Below are 14,360 nucleotides of genomic sequence, written 5' to 3'. Positions count from 1 at the left end.
TGCAGCTACTACAGGTGTGAGAGGCTCCAAGGAGGCACCCGTCAGCACAGACAGTGTGCCTGCACCACCTGCCAAGGGCAAGAAGGGGCCGCCACCTAGCAAGGGCAAAAAGGGGCAAAAAGGGGACACCAGTCAGCAAGGGGAAGGAGGCACCACCAGCCAGCAAGCGCAGGAAGGGAAAACCAGCTGGCAGAAGCAAGGAGGCACCACCATCTGCCAAGGGCAGGAAGGAGACAACAGCTGCCAAGGCCAATGTTAAATGAAATGATGCCTCAGGCACGATGGATCTGGTGCCTGGGGCTGGACCAGCATCCGGGCAAACAACACCAGTCATGGCACTTCAGCCATCCGAGTCTGCAGGGGAAGGGCTGGAGCCTCCCCCCCACCACTGACAGCACCGCCACCTGTGTCGCAACTGCCATCCACTGAGCAGCCGTTACCGCCGGCGAGCAGTGTGTAGTCATGACTACATGGGCTGCAATGCATCCTGGCCCCTGCAACACCTGTAGGTGTGACACCCAGGTGAGAGACTGTGACCTTGCACATCCAGGATGAAGCACAAGCCCCCTCCAGAACCAGTGGAAGAAGCATTCCACTCACCCCATCCTTGCCAGGATGAAGCACACTGGGCACAAGGCCCCCTCCAGAACCAGTGGAAGAAGCTATCCATTCACCCCATCCTTTTCAGGATGAAGCACACTGGGCACAAGGCCCCCTCCAGAACCAGTGGAAGAAGCCATCCACTCACCACATCCTTGCCAGGGTGAAGCACACTGGGCACAAGGCCCCCTCCAGAACCAGTGGATAAGCCATCCACTCACCACATTCTTGCCAGGGTGAAGCACACTGGGCAGAAGCCCCCCTCCAGAACCAGTGGAAGAAGGCATCCACTTGAGAGACTGTGGCTTTGCACTCCCCAGGACCGAACAGTGGGCAAACCACCCACTCGAGAGACTGTGGGTTTGCACTTCCCAGGACCAAGCAGTGGGCAAAGCACCCACTTGAGAGACTGTAGCCTTGCACTCCCCAGGACCAAGCAGTGGGCAAACCACCCACTTGAGAGACTTTGGCTTTGCACTCCCCAGGACCAAGAAGTGGGCAAACCACCCAACTGAGAGACTGTGGCTTTGCACTTCCCAGGACCAAACAGTGGGCAAACCACCCACTTGAGAGACTGTGACCTTGCACTCCCCAGGACATCACAGAGGACATGTAGCCCCCTGCGCAGTGGTGTTTACCATCTTCCAGCTGAAGTGCCCCCCATTCCTCATCCCCCTGAGGTGCCTGTGTGTTTTTGACCTGATGCCCCTGCAGTGTTCTCTCTGTATTGAGGCAGGAGTCAAGTGTGGCCTTGGCCTTTGTGAGCATTTTGGAGTGGGCATTGTCTCTCCATTTGTATATATTGTAAATACTGTTTATTGCTTTAAGGACATATTTATCTAAATTTGTACTATTACACTTAATTCAATCAATTCCTTTTGTCCTTGCGTTATTCCTGAGTGGTACGGGGTGGATATGTAATGTTGTTGCATCTGTCTGTGTGTATGGTGTTGGGGTTGGGGGTGTTGCGTGTTGCGTGTGTGTCACACTCTTTTTTTCCCTCCCTCCTTTGTGTGCTAGGTGTGGTACTCACCATGGTCGTCTTCGCTGCCGTTTGAGTTCCTGGTGTAGGAAGAGGTAGACTAGCATTGTAAAAATGTGCAGCTCAGGCTCCATGGTGTCGTGGTTCTTCCTTGAGTGTCGAGAGGTGAGTTGTTTCCCTTCTGTGTACTGTTTCCGCCATGCTTTTGATGGGGTTGGTACCGCCCCGGAAAAGCTGGCGTATTGGCCTCATAGAATAGAGTGGGCGGTACATTGCCTTCCGCCTGGCTGTTGGCAGTTACTGGTGCGGTCCTTGCTGCTACCGCCGTGGTGGTCAGAGTGTTAAAGTGGCTGTCTGTGTTGGCGGTTTACGCCATGGTCATAATTTCATTTTTTTACCGCCGGCCTGTTGGCGGTATTACCTCCGTTTTATCACCGACTGCCAGGGTTGTAATGAGGGCCAAAGTCTTCCAACGTGTTCAGCATCCAATGTTAGTTTTCCTTGTTTAGTAATATCAGTATAAGCACAATCAATCCCAGGTCTTCTACTAATTATTCCCTTATCTATCTTTGCCTTTATTTCTTTTCTTCTATCTTCTGTGTTATCTAAATATTTCTTCTCTACAGGTGTCAGTAAACATGTTAGATTGTTTCAGTGGGCGAATGCAGTGCCAAAAGTTAAAGTAGGCTCAAAGAAATCTCTCATAATAACAATGTTATTATCTTTGGCTATTCTATTCAAATAAACTATGATAGGTACAAATGAAAATACCATGTCATAATTTGAATAAAAGAATTGAATATATTCTTGGTTATAGAAGCGCGTTAGTAAAAGACTGCAACTTATAGCATACGTTACAGTCAAACTATGATAAGTAGTTCCTTCTTCCACTGAAGTTGGAATCTGTGTACATACATAACAATCTTTTGCATCCATCACTTCAACATACTCATGCAATAAGCGATAGAAAACATTAGAGGAAAGCTCTTTCTCTTCATGCAAGTATTTCACATCTGTTCTAAACTTATCTTTGGTTAGTAATGTACCAATTGTATCCAAAGAACTATCAGTTTTTGCAGTATGGTTGGCTCCATTTGTCTCATAAACAGTCACACCTACAAACAACAATAAACACATTAACACACTCGCTACCGCCAATCCAATACCTAAAATTTTATTTCACAACTACTAATTCTACTGTTCTGGTTACGGAAATTTCTCATAGTCTCCATAGTATAAAAAAATAAAAAAATAAAAAAACATTAAAATAAGTAAACAATAAACTATTTTTTTTTTCAAAAACTCATTCTCTCAGGACAGTCTCTCTTTGTCAATTTTCGTTATAGCAGCTTGTCAAATTCTGTTATTCATTTGTCAATTTCAGTCATTAATGTCTCTCTTAAGCACCACGTTCAGATAGTTTTCAACTTCTTTCCACAAATTATTTTCTCATAATCTTCACGTGCCAGCATAAACATTTTCAGTATCTCTATCAAAACAATAGCTCAAAAATTCTTCTTGACAATCATTTGTAGTTATATACGCCCATTCTGGTCCAGCATATCGCTTGCTTGCACCTCTCTTTCTTTTCGGTCTTTTGATGCTTTCACCTTCTTCTCCACCAGTATTTTCTCCTTCATTCAACTCTTTTTCCTCCTGAATTGGTGGTACTACATTAATTCTTCCACCTTTTGAATTTCTTTCTGGGCAAATGTTTCCTTTCAATGTCTTTCTCGTCAACAACTTTGCCTTTGAACATTTTTCTTCCGACGTTCCCGCAACTGGTTCTTGAAGAGTATAATCCACTTGGGGGGGGACTACCCTCAATTCCTTTCCCAGTGGTGTCAGTCCTTTGTTCAGATTGGTATGTCAAACCACCTGCTAAGCCCTCTTCTGAGCAGATCTTCTCTCAACTAACTCTTTCTGATCACTCTCATTCGAGGACACCCTCCTCTGATCAGAATCAGACAGAATTTCTCTTTCTTCATGAACCAACTCTTCTTCTACCCCATCTGCAGATCGTTCAGCTCCTTTTACATTTTGTTCCTTTTCGTCTGTTATAGGAGTAGGCACATCTCTCTCACTCTCAATGTTCGGCTCGTCACTTTCCTGTTCTTTGCTCCCAATGTTGTCAACTGTCAGTAGCCTCAACAGTTCTTCTTCTCGTTCTGTTGGGTCATTCACCTTTCTCGTGTGGCTGGCGTGCACCAAGTTCAGCAAACCTGCATACTTCACAGTTGTTGTAAGTTCAATCCGGTAAGGACCCTTTGTAGGAAGTTGGCTCTGTATGTGCTATTTCAAAGTAAGGAATAGCATGCACAGAGTCCAAGGGTTCCCCTTAGAGGTAAAATAGTGGTAAAAATAGATAATACTAATGCTCTATTTTGTGGTAGTGTGGTCGAGCAGTAGGCTTATCCAAGGAGTAGTGTTAAGCATTTGTTGTACATACACATAGACAATAAATGAGGTACACACACTCAGAGACAAATCCAGCCAATAGGTTTTTGTATAGAAAAATATCTTTTCTTAGTTTATTTTAAGAACCACCGGTTCAAATTTAACATGTAATATCTTGTTTGAAAGGTATTGCAGGTAAGTACATTAGGAACTTTGAATCATTTCAATTGCATGTATACTTTTCAAGTTATTGACAAATAGCTACTTTAAAAGTGGACACAGTGCAATTTTCACAGTTCCTGGGGGAGGTAAGTTTTTGTTAGTTTTACCAGGTAAGTACGACACTTACAGGGTTCAGTTCTTGGTCCAAGGTAGCCCACCGTTGGGGGTTCAGAGCAACCCCAAAGTCACCACACCAGCAGCTCAGGGCTGGTCAGGTGCAGAGTTCAAAGTGGTGCCCAAAACACATAGGCTAGAATGGAGAGAAGGGGGTGCCCCGGTTCCGGTCTGCTTGCAGGTAAGTACCCACGTCTTCGGAGGGCAGACCAGGGGGGTTTTGTAGGGCACCGGGGGGGACACAAGCCCACACAGAAATTTCACCCTCAGCAGCGCGGGGGCGGCCGGGTGCAGTGTAGAAACAAGCGTCGGGTTCGCAATGTTAGTCTATGAGAGATCTCGGGATCTCTTCAGCGCTGCAGGCAGGCAAGGGGGGGATTCCTCGGGGAAACCTCCACTTGGGCAAGGGAGAGGGACTCCTGGGGGTCACTTCTCCAGTGAAAGTCCGGTCCTTCCGGTCCTGGGGGCTGCGGGTGCAGGGTCTCTCCCAGGCGTCGGGACTTAGGATTCAAAGAGTCGCGGTCAGGGGAAGCCTCGGGATTCCCTCTGCAGGCGGCGCTGTGGGGGCTCAGGGGGGACAGGTTTTGGTACTCACAGTATCAGAGTAGTCCTGGGGTCCCTCCTGAGGTGTTGGATCTCCACCAGCCGAGTCGGGGTCGCCGGGTGCAGTGTTGCAAGTCTCACGCTTCTTGCGGGGAGCTTGCAGGGTTCTTTCAAGGCTGCTGGAAACAAAGTTGCAGCCTTTCTTGGAGCAGGTCCGCTGTCCTCGGGAGTTTCTTGTCTTTTCGAAGCAGGGGCAGTCCTCAGAGGATGTCGAGGTCGCTGGTCCCTTTGGAAGGCGTCGCTGGAGCAGGATCTTTGGAAGGCAGGAGACAGGCCGGTGAGTTTCTGGAGCCAAGGCAGTTGTCGTCTTCTGGTCTTCCTCTGCAGGGGTTTTCAGCTAGGCAGTCCTTCTTCTTGTAGTTGCAGGAATCTAATTTTCTAGGGTTCAGGGTAGCCCTTAAATACTAAATTTAAGGGCGTGTTTAGGTCTGGGGGGTTAGTAGCCAATGGCTACTAGCCCTGAGGGTGGGTACACCCTCTTTGTGCCTCCTCCCAAGGGGAGGGGGTCACAATCCTAACCCTATTGGGGGAATCCTCCATCTGCAAGATGGAGGATTTCTAAAAGTTAGAGTCACCTCAGCTCAGGACACCTTAGGGGCTGTCCTGACTGGCCAGTGACTCTTCCTTGTTGCTTTCTTTGTTCCCTCCAGCCTTGCCGCCAAAAGTTGGGGCCGTGGCCAGAGGGGGCGGGCAACTCCACTAAGCTGGAGTGCCCTGCTGGGCTGTGACAAAGGGGTGAGCCTTTGAGGCTCACCGCCAGGTGTCACAGCTCCTGCCTGGGGGAGGTGTTAGCATCTCCACCCAGTGCAGGCTTTGTTACTGGCCTCAGAGTGACAAAGGCACTCTCCCCATGGGGCCAGCAACATGTCTCTGGTGTGGCAGGCTGCTGGAACTAGTCAGCCTACACAGACAGTCGGTTAAGTTTCAGGGGGCACCTCTAAGGTGCCCTCTGGGGTGTGTTTTGCAATAAAATGTACACTGGCATCAGTGTGCATTTATTGTGCTGAGAAGTTTGATACCAAACTTCCCAGTTTTCAGTGTAGCCATTATGGTGCTGTGGAGTTCGTGTAAAACAGACTCCCAGACCATATACTCTTATGGCTACCCTGCACTTACAATGTCTAAGGTTTTGTTTAGACACTGTAGGGGCACAGTGCTCATGCACTGGTACCCTCACCTATGGTATAGTGCACCCTGCCTTAGGGCTGTAAGGCCTGCTAGAGGGGTGTCTTACCTATACTGCATAGGCAGTGAGAGGCTGGCATGGCACCCTGAGGGGAGTGCCATGTCGACTTACTCATTTTGTTCTCACTAGCACACACAGGCTTGTAAGCAGTGTGTCTGTGCTGAGTGAGGGGTCTCTAGGGTTGCATAAGACATGCTGCAGCCCTTAGAGACCTTCCTTGGCATCAGGGCCCTTGGTACTAGAAGTACCAGTTACAAGGGACTTATCTGAATGCCAGGGTGTGCCAATTGTGGATACAATGGTACATTTTAGGTGAAGGAACACTGGTGCTGGGGCCTGGTTAGCAGGGTCCCAGCACTCTTCTCAGTCAAGTCAGCATCAGTATCAGGCAAAAAGTGGGGGGTTACTGCAACAGGGAGCCATTTCTTTACACAAGCCCCCCCCAGCCCACAGGCCAGGAGACTCAGCCCATGCTGGGAGAGTCTTCCTAGTCTGTCAGGCGAGGAAGAGTAGGAGAAATAGGCTGGTTAGTTGCAGGGCCTACTCTGCCTTACATCCTTCTGTTCAGGTCATTCGCCTTTGGGGAACTGACCTACTTCCACAGTGATAGGACCTAGTCTGAATTGCCTCTTGTCTGCCTCTTCAATGTCTCCACCCATTCTTTCTATTTTGGTCTTAGAGGTATCCACCTCTGCTAACCTTATCTTGGCCAGGGTTACCCCTAGCTTACCCAGAGAGGTTACCCAGAGCTGGAGTAACCCCACCATGACTAATAGGGTCAGGGGGCCTAACTTGCTATTTGGCATGGGGTCAGACCACCATGCTAAGGATAGTGCAGCCATAAAGGCTAACACCCAGCAGAGGCCACTGACAGCTGTCAGTGCCCAGAACCACACCTTTAGCTCTTCACCTAAAAGGGAAGGGGCTAAGTTACAGGCCTCTTTGGGTTCAGGTTGCCTGTCTGCTGTATTAGAGTGGGGGGTTACCACATCTTGTAGTAAACACCCTTCTTCCACTCTTTCTTCTGTTAGCTGAGGAGCCACCCACTCAGGTTTAACAGTTGCCTGACTAGCCAGGACTTCTTGTGGGTCAGGTTGGACTTTATCAGGGCCATTTTTGGAGTTCTCCCCTACTGGAGCAGAATCTCCTTGGCTTGCTGTAACCTTGGCTAAAGGTTGTCCACCCTTCTTACTCTGTTTTCTTTTCTTCTTCTTCTGGGGCCTGCTTGCATTTACTGCAGAGGCAGGACTTCCAGAATCCTTGGGAGAGGACTGGCACTGGACCAGTTCCTCTCTTGGGCTCTGACTAACCTCTGGGTAGTCATTTCCAAGGAGACAATCAAGGGGGAGGTCTGTACTGACTACTACCCTTCTCCAGCTAAGAGTGCCACCCACTTCTATGGGCACTAAAGCCACAGGCCTCTTAGTGACCCTGTCTAGGCTAACTCTTACCCTGGCAGTCTCACCTGGGATGTACTGGTTTGAGAGCACCAGCCTGTCATGCACAATAGTGTGACTGGCACAAGTGTCACTCAGGGCAGTGGTTGGGATTCCATTCACCAGTAGGTGGTGGAAGTGTCTACTTCCCTCTGGAATCTCCAACTCACCTGTTGGGCCCTGTTTCCAGTTGAAGGCTATGAAGACCTCCTCATCTGAGGAGTCATCTCCCATGGCTACACTGGTTACCCCTGGAATTTTGTTCTGGGGTTTGTTTTTGGGACAAGAAGTGTCCTTGGTGTGGTGCCCAGACTGTTTACAGTTGTGGCACCATGCCTTAGTGGCATCCCAGTTCTTACCCTGGTACCCACCTTTGTTTTGGGTTGTGTCTTGGGGCCCACCCACCTGTTCTGGTTTTTGGGGGCCTACAGAGGACTCTTTTTCTTTGTTTCTAGTGTCACCCACTTTCTCCTGGGGAGTTTTTGTAACCCCTTTCTTTTGGTCACCCCCAGTGGAAGTTTTGGTTACCCTAGTCTTGACCCAGTGGTCTGCCTTCTTTCCCAATTCTTGGGGAGAAATTGGACCTAGGTCTACCAGATACTGATGCAACTTTTCATTGAAGCAGTTACTTAAAATGTGTTCTTTCATAAACAAATTATAAAGCCCAACATAGTCACACACTTCATTTCCAGTTAACCAACCATCTAGTGTTTTTACTGAGTAGTCTACAAAATCAACCCAGGTCTGGCTCGAGGATTTTTGAGCCCCCCTGAATCTAATTCTATACTCCTCAGTGGAGAATCCAAAGCCCTCAATCAGGGTACCCTTCATGAGGTCATAAGATTCTGCATCTTTTCCAGAGAGTGTGAGGAGTCTATCCCTACACTTTCCAGTGAACATTTCCCAAAGGAGAGCACCCCAGTGAGATCTGTTTACTTTTCTGGTTACACAAGCCCTCTCAAAAGCTGTGAACCATTTGGTGATGTCATCACCATCTTCATATTTTGTTACAATCCCTTTGGGGATTTTTAGGATGTCAGGAGAATCTCTGACCCTATTTAAGTTGCTGCCACCATCGATGGGACCTAGGCCCATCTCTTTTCTTTCCCTTTCTATGGCTAGGAGCTGCTTTTCCAAAGCCAATCTTTTGACCATCCTGGCTAACAGGGGGTCATCTTCACTGGAGTTATCCTCAGTGATTTCAGAGGTGTTGGTCTCTCCTGTGAGGGAACCAGCATCTCTGACTATTATTTTTGGAGTCAGGGTTTGAGGGACCCTGTTCTCCCTAGATAGGACTGGTAGGGGGGAATTTTCCTCCAAGTCACTATCCTCTTCCTCTGAGTTGCCACCCTCAGAGGGGTTGGCCTTTTCAAACTCTGCCAAAAGCTCCTGGAGCTGTATTTTGGTAAGTTTGGGGCCCATTGTTATTTTCTTTATTTTACAGAGTGACCTTAGCTCCCTCATCTTAAGATGGAGGTAAGGTGTGGTGTCGAGTTCCACCACAGTCACATCTGTGCTAGACATTTTGCTTCTAAAAGTTGGAATACTTTTTAAGAATCTACAACTAGTTCTAGGTTCTAATTCAAACTTTTACAAACTTTTAAACTCTAAAAGAAATGCTAAACAGGATCTAACACAAGGCCCTAGCAGGTCTTTTAAGAATTTAGAAAACTTTTCAAATTGCAAAAATCAATTTCTAATGACAATTTTGGAATTTGTCGTGTGATCAGGTATTGGCTGAGTAGTCCAGCAAATGCAAAGTCTTGTACCCCACCGCTGATCCACCAATGTAGGAAGTTGGCTCTGTATGTGCTATTTCAAAGTAAGGAATAGCATGCACAGAGTCCAAGGGTTCCCCTTAGAGGTAAAATAGTGGTAAAAATAGATAATACTAATGCTCTATTTTGTGGTAGTGTGGTCGAGCAGTAGGCTTATCCAAGGAGTAGTGTTAAGCATTTGTTGTACATACACATAGACAATAAATGAGGTACACACACTCAGAGACAAATCCAGCCAATAGGTTTTTGTATAGAAAAATATCTTTTCTTAGTTTATTTTAAGAACCACCGGTTCAAATTTAACATGTAATATCTTGTTTGAAAGGTATTGCAGGTAAGTACATTAGGAACTTTGAATCATTTCAATTGCATGTATACTTTTCAAGTTATTGACAAATAGCTACTTTAAAAGTGGACACAGTGCAATTTTCACAGTTCCTGGGGGAGGTAAGTTTTTGTTAGTTTTACCAGGTAAGTACGACACTTACAGGGTTCAGTTCTTGGTCCAAGGTAGCCCACCGTTGGGGGTTCAGAGCAACCCCAAAGTCACCACACCAGCAGCTCAGGGCCGGTCAGGTGCAGAGTTCAAAGTGGTGCCCAAAACACATAGGCTAGAATGGAGAGAAGGGGTGCCCCGGTTCCGGTCTGCTTGCAGGTAAGTACCCACGTCTTCGGAGGGCAGACCAGGGGGGTTTTGTAGGGCACCGGGGGGGACACAAGCCCACACAGAAATTTCACCCTCAGCAGCGCGGGGGCGGCCGGGTGCAGTGTAGAAACAAGCGTCGGGTTCGCAATGTTAGTCTATGAGAGATCTCGGGATCTCTTCAGCGCTGCAGGCAGGCAAGGGGGGGATTCCTCGGGGAAACCTCCACTTGGGCAAGGGAGAGGGACTCCTGGGGGTCACTTCTCCAGTGAAAGTCCGGTCCTTCCGGTCCTGGGGGCTGCGGGTGCAGGGTCTCTCCCAGGCGTCGGGACTTAGGATTCAAAGAGTCGCGGTCAGGGGAAGCCTCGGGATTCCCTCTGCAGGCGGCGCTGTGGGGGCTCAGGGGGGACAGGTTTTGGTACTCACAGTATCAGAGTAGTCCTGGGGTCCCTCCTGAGGTGTTGGATCTCCACCAGCCGAGTCGGGGTCGCCGGGTGCAGTGTTGCAAGTCTCACGCTTCTTGCGGGGAGCTTGCAGGGTTCTTTCAAGGCTGCTGGAAACAAAGTTGCAGCCTTTCTTGGAGCAGGTCCGCTGTCCTCGGGAGTTTCTTGTCTTTTCGAAGCAGGGGCAGTCCTCAGAGGATGTCGAGGTCGCTGGTCCCTTTGGAAGGCGTCGCTGGAGCAGGATCTTTGGAAGGCAGGAGACAGGCCGGTGAGTTTCTGGAGCCAAGGCAGTTGTCGTCTTCTGGTCTTCCTCTGCAGGGGTTTTCAGCTAGGCAGTCCTTCTTCTTGTAGTTGCAGGAATCTAATTTTCTAGGGTTCAGGGTAGCCCTTAAATACTAAATTTAAGGGCGTGTTTAGGTCTGGGGGGTTAGTAGCCAATGGCTACTAGCCCTGAGGGTGGGTACACCCTCTTTGTGCCTCCTCCCAAGGGGAGGGGGTCACAATCCTAACCCTATTGGGGGAATCCTCCATCTGCAAGATGGAGGATTTCTAAAAGTTAGAGTCACCTCAGCTCAGGACACCTTAGGGGCTGTCCTGACTGGCCAGTGACTCTTCCTTGTTGCTTTCTTTGTTCCCTCCAGCCTTGCCGCCAAAAGTGGGGGCCGTGGCCGGAGGGGGCGGGCAACTCCACTAAGCTGGAGTGCCCTGCTGGGCTGTGACAAAGGGGTGAGCCTTTGAGGCTCACCGCCAGGTGTCACAGCTCCTGCCTGTGGGAGGTGTTAGCATCTCCACCCAGTGCAGGCTTTGTTACTGGCCTCAGAGTGACAAAGGCACTCTCCCCATGGGGCCAGCAACATGTCTCTGGTGTGGCAGGCTGCTGGAACTAGTCAGCCTACACAGACAGTCGGTTAAGTTTCAGGGGGCACCTCTAAGGTGCCCTCTGGGGTGTGTTTTGCAATAAAATGTACACTGGCATCAGTGTGCATTTATTGTGCTGAGAAGTTTGATACCAAACTTCCCAGTTTTCAGTGTAGCCATTATGGTGCTGTGGAGTTCGTGTAAAACAGACTCCCAGACCATATACTCTTATGGCTACCCTGCACTTACAATGTCTAAGGTTTTGTTTAGACACTGTAGGGGCACAGTGCTCATGCACTGGTACCCTCACCTATGGTATAGTGCACCCTGCCTTAGGGCTGTAAGGCCTGCTAGAGGGGTGTCTTACCTATACTGCATAGGCAGTGAGAGGCTGGCATGGCACCCTGAGGGGAGTGCCATGTCGACTTACTCATTTTGTTCTCACTAGCACACACAGGCTTGTAAGCAGTGTGTCTGTGCTGAGTGAGGGGTCTCTAGGGTGGCATAAGACATGCTGCAGCCCTTAGAGACCTTCCTTGGCATCAGGGCCCTTGGTACTAGAAGTACCAGTTACAAGGGACTTATCTGAATGCCAGGGTGTGCCAATTGTGGATACAATGGTACATTTTAGGTGAAGGAACACTGGTGCTGGGGCCTGGTTAGCAGGGTCCCAGCACTCTTCTCAGTCAAGTCAGCATCAGTATCCGGCAAAAAGTGGGGGGTAACTGCAACAGGGAGCCATTTCTTTACACCCTTCCACTGTGGTTCCAGGCAAGACTTCCTCACATGCTTCTGTATGATCACCGAATCACCAGCTCTCAATTTGTGGCCTTGACCTTGCGTTTGTTGTACTGTTGTTGTTTCCACCTGATGAGAAAAAGACCGAACCACATCATCTAGGCTTTTAAAATATTCTGGCATCATGTCATCTGTAATATTCACAAGTGCATGTGTAGGTATTGCTGGCAATCTCATTGCTCACCCCATTAGAATTTCATGAGACAACCCAACCTTCTTATCAGGAGTGCTTCTCATTGACATAAGCATTCATGACATTCATCTGCTGGCAGACCACACACCTATGGCAAACCAGTTCAGCAACTTGTCTACATTTTGGATTATACCAGAACTGTTTAAAACACCTGATCATTGCATCTCTCCCTATGTGTGCTTGACCATGATAATATCTGGCCATTTGTGTCAACAGACTGTTTGGTAAAACTACTTTCCCCTCTATTGTCACCCAAATCTCATCTTCTCTTTGAATGCAATGATGTTTTAGCCATTCCCTTTGCTCTTCTTCTGGAACATTGTTCTGTATGGCTTTTAACTCTTCTAATGTCTCAACAATTTGCATCATAAAATTTGAATACACTTCATCATTTTCACACATTAATTCCCAATTTCCTCTGAATGAAATTCCATTTAGAGCACAACATGTTGCAACCTGGTCTGCATAAGCGTTTCCCAAAGTTACATAATCTTGTCCTCTCTGGTGTGCACTGCATTTAACCACAGCGATTTTCTCAGGTTTCTGTACAGCTTGTAGCAAATCATGTATTCTTTCACCATTTCTCACGGGTGAACCTGATGATGTTAGAAACCTTCTCTGTGACCAGATGTGCCCAAAATCATGTACAATACCAAATCCATACTGACTATCAGTGTAGATCGTTACTTTCATCTGGTCCGATAATAGTCATACTCTAGTAAGAGCCACTAATTCTGCAACTTGGGCAGAAATGACTCCTTTAAGCCATGAGGCTTCTAGTATGCCAGTAACTGTGCACACTGCGTAGCCTGCTCTCAATGCACCTCTGTTATCTGTTACACATGAACAATCAACAAAGATAATTTGATCATTATCTTCCAGACAAGTGTCTTTAATGTTATCTCCTGGTTTAGTGCCTAATTCTGTCACTTCCAAACAATCATGTTCAATGTCATCTATTTTGTTAGGATCTTCTCCCTTATTTGGTAACAGTGTTGCCGGGTTAAGCACTGTGCACCTTTTGACCATTACATTCGGTGCTCCAGGAATCGCTGTCTCATATTGTGCCAACCTTGAATTTGTCAGGTATTGTGTCTTTGATCTGGTCAATAGAATTTCTATCGAATGAGGTACGATCACTGTCAGAGGAGAACCCATCACAATATTTTCACATTGAGTTATACTCTGCTCAACTGCTGCAACTGCTCGTAAGCATCCTGGTAAGGCTGCTGCAACATCATCCAGAGTAGCTGAAAAATATGCTACTGGACGATTGACACCACCATGTGTCTGTGTCAAGACGGACAAAGAACATTCATCGCGCTCATGACAAAACAACAGAAAAGGTTTTGTGTGTTCAGGCATACCTAAAGCTGGAGCTTGACACAAACTTTCTCTCAATTCAGTAAATGCTCTCATGCATTCTTCATCCATCATTATGGGATCTGAAACATTTTTATGTGTCAGCTTTTGCTGTGGTTTGAAAATGGCTGAAATGGAATCCACTGGCAACAATATCCTACCATTCCCAGAAACATTCTCAACTCTTTCTGTGAACTAGGTATTTTCATTTTTATTATTGCCGCTACTCTTTCTCTTGAAACTCTCCTTGATCCTTTTTCAATCAAATGACCCACATATTTCACCTCTTGCTGACAATACTGCAACTTAGTAGGAGATACCTTATGACCATTGTCTGCCAAAAAGTTCCTCTCTACAACCTTATTTTGTCTTTGATGCAATTAACAAATCATCGCCATACTGCACCAATGTTGATTGTTAAGACATTACCAGTGACTCCAGGTTCTTTTTCAAAATTTGATTGAAAATTGATGGTGATTCCGAAAACCCTTGAGGAATTCTACACCAACAATAGACTCTGGTCAGAAACTTGAACCAAAAGAGATATCTATTGTCCTCATGAGACCCGGAAAAGAAAGCTTGGCACAAACCAATCACTTTGAACTATTCTGCATCACACGGAATATGAAACTTTAATGCTGCTGGATTTGGCACAACTTGACAGCTTTTCACCACAATATCATTTATTTTCCTTAAAACCTGAACAAGAGAAATTATTCCATTCAGTTTTTTCAAACCCATTATT

Source organism: Pleurodeles waltl, chromosome 8, assembly GCF_031143425.1.
Source record: "Pleurodeles waltl isolate 20211129_DDA chromosome 8, aPleWal1.hap1.20221129, whole genome shotgun sequence".
NCBI lineage: Eukaryota > Metazoa > Chordata > Amphibia > Caudata > Salamandridae > Pleurodeles > Pleurodeles waltl.
This window is presented reverse-complemented; position numbering follows the sequence as displayed.